Raw genomic sequence first — 7663 nt, forward strand, 5'->3', positions numbered from 1 at the left:
TCCTTTGCCTCTTGGTAAGAGGCCTCAGGAGAATGAAGTGCCTGAGTGGCAGTCTTAATTTCTAGTTCAAAGGAATCACTCTTGTGTCCCCAGGTGAAACATTTTTCTCTTTGGAACCAAGATCTTTCAGCCAGCTGAGCATAAGATCATAATGACAGGAAATACACATTTTGCTTGTGTGTGACTAGGGGTAATAGTGAGTGGTGCCATTCCTACTTCTACCCCTTAATTCCTGGACTCAAGAATTCTGGCTACGGGAGAAATAGTGCCACTTATTGGATACTGATCCAAAGTCCATAACCAGAGCCTTCTGGAGAAATGTGCTATAGCACTGCAAGATATTGTTACGTAGAGAGACACCTTTACTGGAGATCAAGGATGGCTTAAGGTAATTGACCTAATCAGTGTTATTATGGTAATCATGTAACAATGTGTATCAAGACATTATGTTATATACATATATAACTATATGACCAGTGGGATTCTACATCATGTATAGCTAGAAAAATGAGAAATTATACTCCATTATATATGATGCATCAATGTGCATTCTACTGTCATATATAACTAATTAAAACAAATTGTAAAATTTTAAAAAACATTATATTACAAATCTTAAATATATGCCATTTATTTTCCAACTGTTCTACCAAACAATTTGCTTGAGGATGGCAGTCGACATGGTAAGATCAGTGAATTCCATGAACGTGGGCCCACTGATGAACTTCATTTGTTAAGAAAGGATATCCTTGATTATAAGCACTGCCATGTGGAATATCACAACAATAGATAAATCCTTCTTTAAGTTCATAGGTGGTAGATTTTACAGGAACTTTGTATACAGGAAAGGCAACTCTGTACCCAGAGAAAGTTCCATTCCAATTATAACAAAATATTGGCACCCACAGAGTGGAAATAGAATAATGTAATTAAGCTGCCTCCAGATAGCTGAATTACTGCCCTGAGGGATGGGGTCGTATTAGTGGATCAGTATTGTAGACTGGGCATTCAACAGAGGCTATAGCTAGGTCAACCTTGGTACATAGAAGCTCATGTTTCAGAGCACATGCCCAGTGTCCACCCACTACAGGCATTACCTTTTCTCATTGGCCCCTTGGATGATGAAGGATGTCTAGAGAGAGACACTGGCTCAAAACAAGTGATCTTAGCCAAGGGCACCCAGCACCAAGCTTGAAACCCAAATCAGAGGGGTTAGTGAAGGACATTTTCAGTAAGAAAGAAGACTGTAAGGTAATAAATAGATTGTACAACCAAGAGGATCTATAATCTTAGCACTCTGAGGGAAAAAATTTAAGCATTTACAACAAGATTATAATTAAAATATGAAACATTATAGCATGACACTGCATGAATATGTAAATAAAAATAGTTCCTGAAGAGTAATTCATTTGACATTTTCTTGTGTAGTAACCTCTTTTGACTCAGGTTTCCATTCAACTATGTGTTCTTTCCACTGTGCATTCAACTATACTAAAGAGTTAGGTAAAAGAAAATAGACATAACTAAAATAACTGTTGGTAAATTTAAACTTCATAAATAAAGCTGTAGAGTAACCATAGAAGATTTAATTAATGTTATGGAAAAATTTAAATATCCCATTTCTTTAAATGAAAAGAAATTCAGTGAAAAATTCTATGATGGATGTAGAGGAGGGAAGTTGGAAGTAAATCAAGGGGAGTTTATTTCTTTAACTTAAATTGTATGAAGTTGAGATATACTAGTGTTAATAAACATGAAGGAGTGTTCAGTATTATAGTGAACCATGATCCAGGAACGAGAAAAGACAACGAGACCATGTAGTCTTTGTGAGTCTAAGGGGCTGTTACATAATACTGGGCAGCTGTCTGGTGTGGGACATGCTATTCCTCTTCCTGCTTTCCTTACCATCTTTTACCTACTCAATTTAATTCCGAAGATGAGGAGTTTAACTTTACTTATTTCTTGACTTCCCTTTTAGCCATTTGTTCATCACTGACTATGGGATCCGGTGGTGTAGATATTAACACATAGGGAAATTACACTAATCCTAAATTACATCTTCTGTAGAAAATGTGCCCTGTCCCAAATCTAATATATACTATTTATTTTGATCAAGAAAGTGACATTTCAAAGATATTGAGGACAGACTTTTGTTTCCTGATATTCCTGAAAGAGTAAGTGAAAAAGATTTAAGATCTTAATTCTTCCATTTGGTGTTAATGAAAGCCTAGAGGAATATCCATAGTTTTCTTATTTTGTGTGTTGAAACTGTAGCATGTTGAATCTTCAACTTTCAAGTGTTCTTAGAATGGACTGCATTTTTCAGAGGTATCCATTTAGATGTAAGATTCTTTCTTGGGCTGGGATTGCAGCTCAGTGGTAGAGCACTTGCCTAGCATGTGTGAGGCACTGGATTCCATCCTCAGCACCACATAAAAATAAATAAATAAGTATATAAATAAATAAAATAAAGGTGTTGTGTCCATCTATAACTAAAAAAATAAAAAGGATTCTTTCTTGATTTAGATGACAAATACCATGAACCTGAACAACCAGGACACTTACCAAGATGTTCTACAATTTTATACCTTAAGATACCTCTAGAATTTTATAGTTAATAATATATTCATTGGATCAAAAAGTAGAGATTAACTGAAATTTCAAGTAAGGATTTTAGGTTTAGCTATGGGAGATATTAGGATAATGAAGTATACTTACTCACATATTCATCTTCAGATTCTTTTGAAAAACATATTCCTCAGTAGTTACCAATAATTCTGACATGGTTAGGTATTAGCATGAAGGTTTTGTTTACTTTGGGTAATGCTAATCATTTTTTTGTATGTGTGTGGTTGAATAATACCCACTGAAGAGGATTCTTTCCCAAATTATAGATTGAATAAACCTTGCTATCTTCTTCACAGTAAAACAAAGGAATGAAGTACATGATCTTCATCTTTCAGTCATATAATGAGGATTGATCACTTAGGTCAACACTGAAATCAAATTATGAAAGCTTCAGATCTGTCAAATAGCATTGAAATTAAGGAAATGTGGAGAAAATATTCCAAATCCCTGCCAGGGCAGATTGCCTATCTCCATTATTGAAGCAAATTAACAGTGATGTTTTGGCTGAAACAATGAGGAGGGATGTTGAATTCTGTTGTATGGTGCCACAATATTCCACTTGCTTCCAATTGGATCTGTCTGGCAACTTTCCCCATGTGTGTGTTTGGTTTAATACACTGTACCTCACATAGCCATCTGGTCTTTACCACGAGAAAGGAGGAAATTACCTACAACTTAAATGGTTCATTCTTTGCTGTCAGGCAGAAATATTAGTTTGGAATTCATTTGTTCTTCTTTTTATCCTGAATCTCACATACCTTTTTAAAATTAAAGCTGAAAACTGTGTATGGGTTTTGTTTGTGAATGTAAATATGTGTATGTATGTATCTGTGTTTGTGTGTGTGTACAGGAAACTTGCGCTCTTCTTTTTTTTTTCAAGAAATAGAAGTTTTATCTTGCTAGTCTTCAGATTTTCAATATAATATTTTCATACAATTCATGTACAAAATGCATAAGTGAATTTCACTTTAAAATTGAATCAGTTTAATACATTTTCAATTTCCTCTTAAAATCAATCTTAGCTGAACAATGAGGGAACTCCCTTTCTCTGCATTTTCATCAGAATTTTTATTTTTGTTTTTGATTACAGCTATTCTAAATTAGATAAGGTGATGTCTCATTGTAATTGTTGATGTGTATTTCCCTGAAGATACTGAACATTTTTTTTCTTTCCTTCCTTCCTTCTGTTTCTTTTCTTTTGGTCATTTGGATATCTTGAGAAATGTCCATTTAGATTTTCCCATTTTTAAGCCAAGTTATTTGTTTTCTGCTGTCAAGCTTTTGAATTGTTCATACATTATGGATATTTATCCCCTGTCAGATTGATGGTTTGTAAATGTTTTCTTGTAGTCTGCAGGATATCTCCTCATTCTGTTGGTTGTTTTCTGTGCTGTATAAAAACTTCTTAATTTAATATAATCCCCTTTGTCTATGTTTTCTTTTGTTGCTTGTGCTTTTGGGTCTTACCCTTGAAATCATTGAAGTGTTTACCTTATGTTTTCTTCTATTATTTTCAAAGTTTCAGGTTTTACATTTGGATCTTTGATTCATTTTGAATTCATCTTTGAATATGGTAAGTGATGGGGCTGTTGTTTCTTTTCTTTGGTATATGTATACCCAGTTTTCTCAGCATAATTTTTTGAAGAGATTGTCCTTTCTCCAATGTGTGTGTTTGGTATATTTGTTGAAGACTAGTTGCTTGTAGATGTTTCTATCTTATTTCTATGTCTGTATTCTCTGTTATTGGACTGTGTGTCAGTTTTTATGAATATGCCATGTTGCTTTGATTTCTATACCTTTATAGTAAGTTTTGAGGTCAGGTGTTATGATGCCTCCAGCTCTGTAATTCACTGCTTCTTGTTACTTGGATATTTAGCATCTTCTCTTTCCCATATAGATTTTATAATTTTTTTCTGTATATATGAAAAAAGTCATTAATGTTTTGATGGGGATTGTACTGAATCTCTAAATTGCTTTAGGAAGAAAGATTATATTAATAATATTAATTTGTTTCCAACCCATGAATATGGAATGTCTTTCCATTTTTGGTTGCCTCTTCAATTTCTTTCATCAGTATTTTTGAAATTTTCATTAGGAAGATAATGCACTTCCTTGATTAAATTATTTCCTCAATATATTTGGTACCTATTGTGAGTAAAATTGCTTTCTTGAGTTCTTTTAAGTTTGTAATTGATATATAAAAATGCTACATTTTTATATTCATTTCATATGCTTAAATTTTGCTGAATTAATCTATCAATTTCAATAGTTATCTTTGTGTGTGTATGTGTGTGTGTGTGTGTGTAATCTATAGATTTTTCTACATATAAAATCATAGTGTCAGCAAAAGGGATGATTTCACTAGTGTTTTCAACAAAGAATTTCTTTGGTTTGGTCATTTAGTCTGGAGTATAATTTAACTCTGATTTTTTTTTTTTGACTTGTTGTTTTGTGTGTTATGTCTACTATTGAAAATTGTGTGAAGTTACCAACTTTTATTTGTTGGAATCTATCTCTTCCTTCTGATCTAATAAGGTTTGTCTTATTTAATCGGGTGCTCTGGTCTGTGATACATATATGTCTACAATTGTTATTTCCTCTTGTTGAATTGATCCCTTTATAATTATGTAGTGACCTTCTTTTATACGATTTTTAGCTTAAAGTCTATTTTATCTAAATATTTCTACTCCAACTGATTTTGTGTCTCTATTTGCATGGAACATCCTTTCACATCCCTTGGCTTTCTTCTACCCTTTGATCATGCACTCAGCTTGTACACAGCCTTAATGCCAGTCAGTGGTCAGACATTGGCACTTTACAGGTGATTCTTGGGTATATGCATGGTCCTATACATTTGCATGGCTTGTGTTTCCCCCTAAATGCACAGGGTGTTTTAGAAATTAAACGTCTCATATTCCCAATATCTATATATTCTTTTGTTTTAAAGTCAGCCTCCTTCCTGTTCTCCTCACTGCCTAAGTTTGCTGTGTTGTTAAATAATTGCCATTGATTTTCTCTTTAAATGCTCTGGAGGCAGGACTTCCTTCACTGAGTGAGATTCATGTAAAATATACAAGCTCTTTGAATGGTACTTTTTAAAGAGTTTCCATACAGGTCACACAGTAGCAAGTCCCTGGGAATGGGACTATTTTGGAGGGGTGAGATTCAAGACTATTTGAGTCTTTACAAATTGCTATTAGAATGCTATTTTCACAACTTGAGATTGCTTATTTTTGAGTTGCTATAGGGCTGGCAAGAAAGAGATGAGAGTAGTGATATTTAAAACTCTACAAATCTCTTCTTACCAAGAGTAAGGCACTTGTCTTGAATAAAACTTCTGGGATTATTACTAGCCTTTGTTTACTTTTCAAATTTCAAGAAATATTGCTTTTGACATAATTTTAAAATCAGTGTTCTCTTTGTTTTTATAGTGGTGCTGATGTAATCAGAGACCCTTCCACATCATTCTGGATGTGCTTATTTTAGCACATTTTTAAAAGCCTACTATATGTACTAAATTCTAAGCTAGGGACCAGGAAAATGGTATAAACCAAAGACCCTATCCATACTTCCAAATTTTGTTAAATTAAGTCAAATTGCCTTGCCCTATTGTAAAAAATATCTGAGAAAAACAATTTATAGAAAGAAAGATTTATTGTGACTCATGACTGGGGACAAGGTTCCACCTCCTGTAATTTCCACCACCTCCCAATAATATCCTCAGCTATGAACTCAATAGATTAGTCCATTGATGAAGTCACAACCCTCATGACCTAATCACTTCCCAAGAGCCCACCTCTGAATATCGATGCAATGAAGACCAAACCTTCAACATCCTAGTCTTCGGTGGGACATCCCAGAGACAAACTGTAACAGCTATCATGCCCAATATTAAACTTATTTATTCTTCTTGAATCTGCAGGAGAAAGAGACACAGTCTGAAGGAAATAAATAAGATGTCAGTTTAGGTGCGCCTTGTTTTTTCTAAAATTTTTCCATTCCAAAGACACATGACTCTCTGCTAGCTGTGGGACCCATGAAGCTGTGCAGTATTCATTTAGTGTTTATTTGATGTCAGAAATATCGCTTTGTTTACTACTTATCAATCATGCCTAGCACAGTGTCTAGCATGCAGGAGAAAATGAATAAAAGTTTATTGAGTTAATTTAAAAATGATACATTCAATGGAAAACAAGGGGAAAGAGAAGAACTATGAACTGGTAACCTGATTCCTAAAAAAATCAATAAAGATGTCAGGAGCAGTGGCACATGCTATAATCCCAGCTACTCAGGAGGCTGAACCAGTAGAATCACAAGATTGAGGTCCTCCTGAGCAACTTAGTAAGATCCTGTCTCAAAATAAAAAATTTAAAGGACTGGGAAATTCACATAATAGATCCTGAAGTGTTATTGTATTAGGAAACCTTTCTGCTTTGAGGATCCTTGAGTGGTAGCAGGTGCAGTACCATAGAAGGATATCCTGCTGTCTGATCCTGGTCAGAGCTGACTGAGAAGTTAGTTTTAGGGTAAACATTAATTAGAAAAATCAACTTTGCCATAAATTAGGAAACCACTAAACACGATCCAACATAGGTCTGTTTCATTTTATATCACACAGATCAGAAATGCATCCCATCATGTCATTTTCCTAAATATGTTAAATGAGTCATCTAACTCTTGTCTCATTTTATTTAGTTCAATAAGAAGTCTCACATCCTTTTTCATTTACATGTGCTTTTTGGAGGAATGGGAAATACACTTTTAAAATGTCAGGTTTAATAACCTTCCATACAAGTTATGCATATAATTATCAGTTTTGTGTTTGTTCCTCAATTGGTTGGGAATTGAGTGAGAAAAGCATACTAATATCTTATTATGCAATCATTATCAAGTTATTTTCTTCCATTTTTAGGAGATTATAAACATTTCAATTTCCCTTTCCTCTTTTGCACTTTGTCTTTTAAAGGTAGCATATCTTTATAATTGCTACTGCAAAAGAGCCATTTGCCTCCCGAGACTCTTGCATCTATCGTCC

The sequence above is a fragment of the Sciurus carolinensis genome, unplaced genomic scaffold, assembly GCF_902686445.1.
Source record: "Sciurus carolinensis unplaced genomic scaffold, mSciCar1.2, whole genome shotgun sequence".
Taxonomy (NCBI): domain Eukaryota; kingdom Metazoa; phylum Chordata; class Mammalia; order Rodentia; family Sciuridae; genus Sciurus; species Sciurus carolinensis.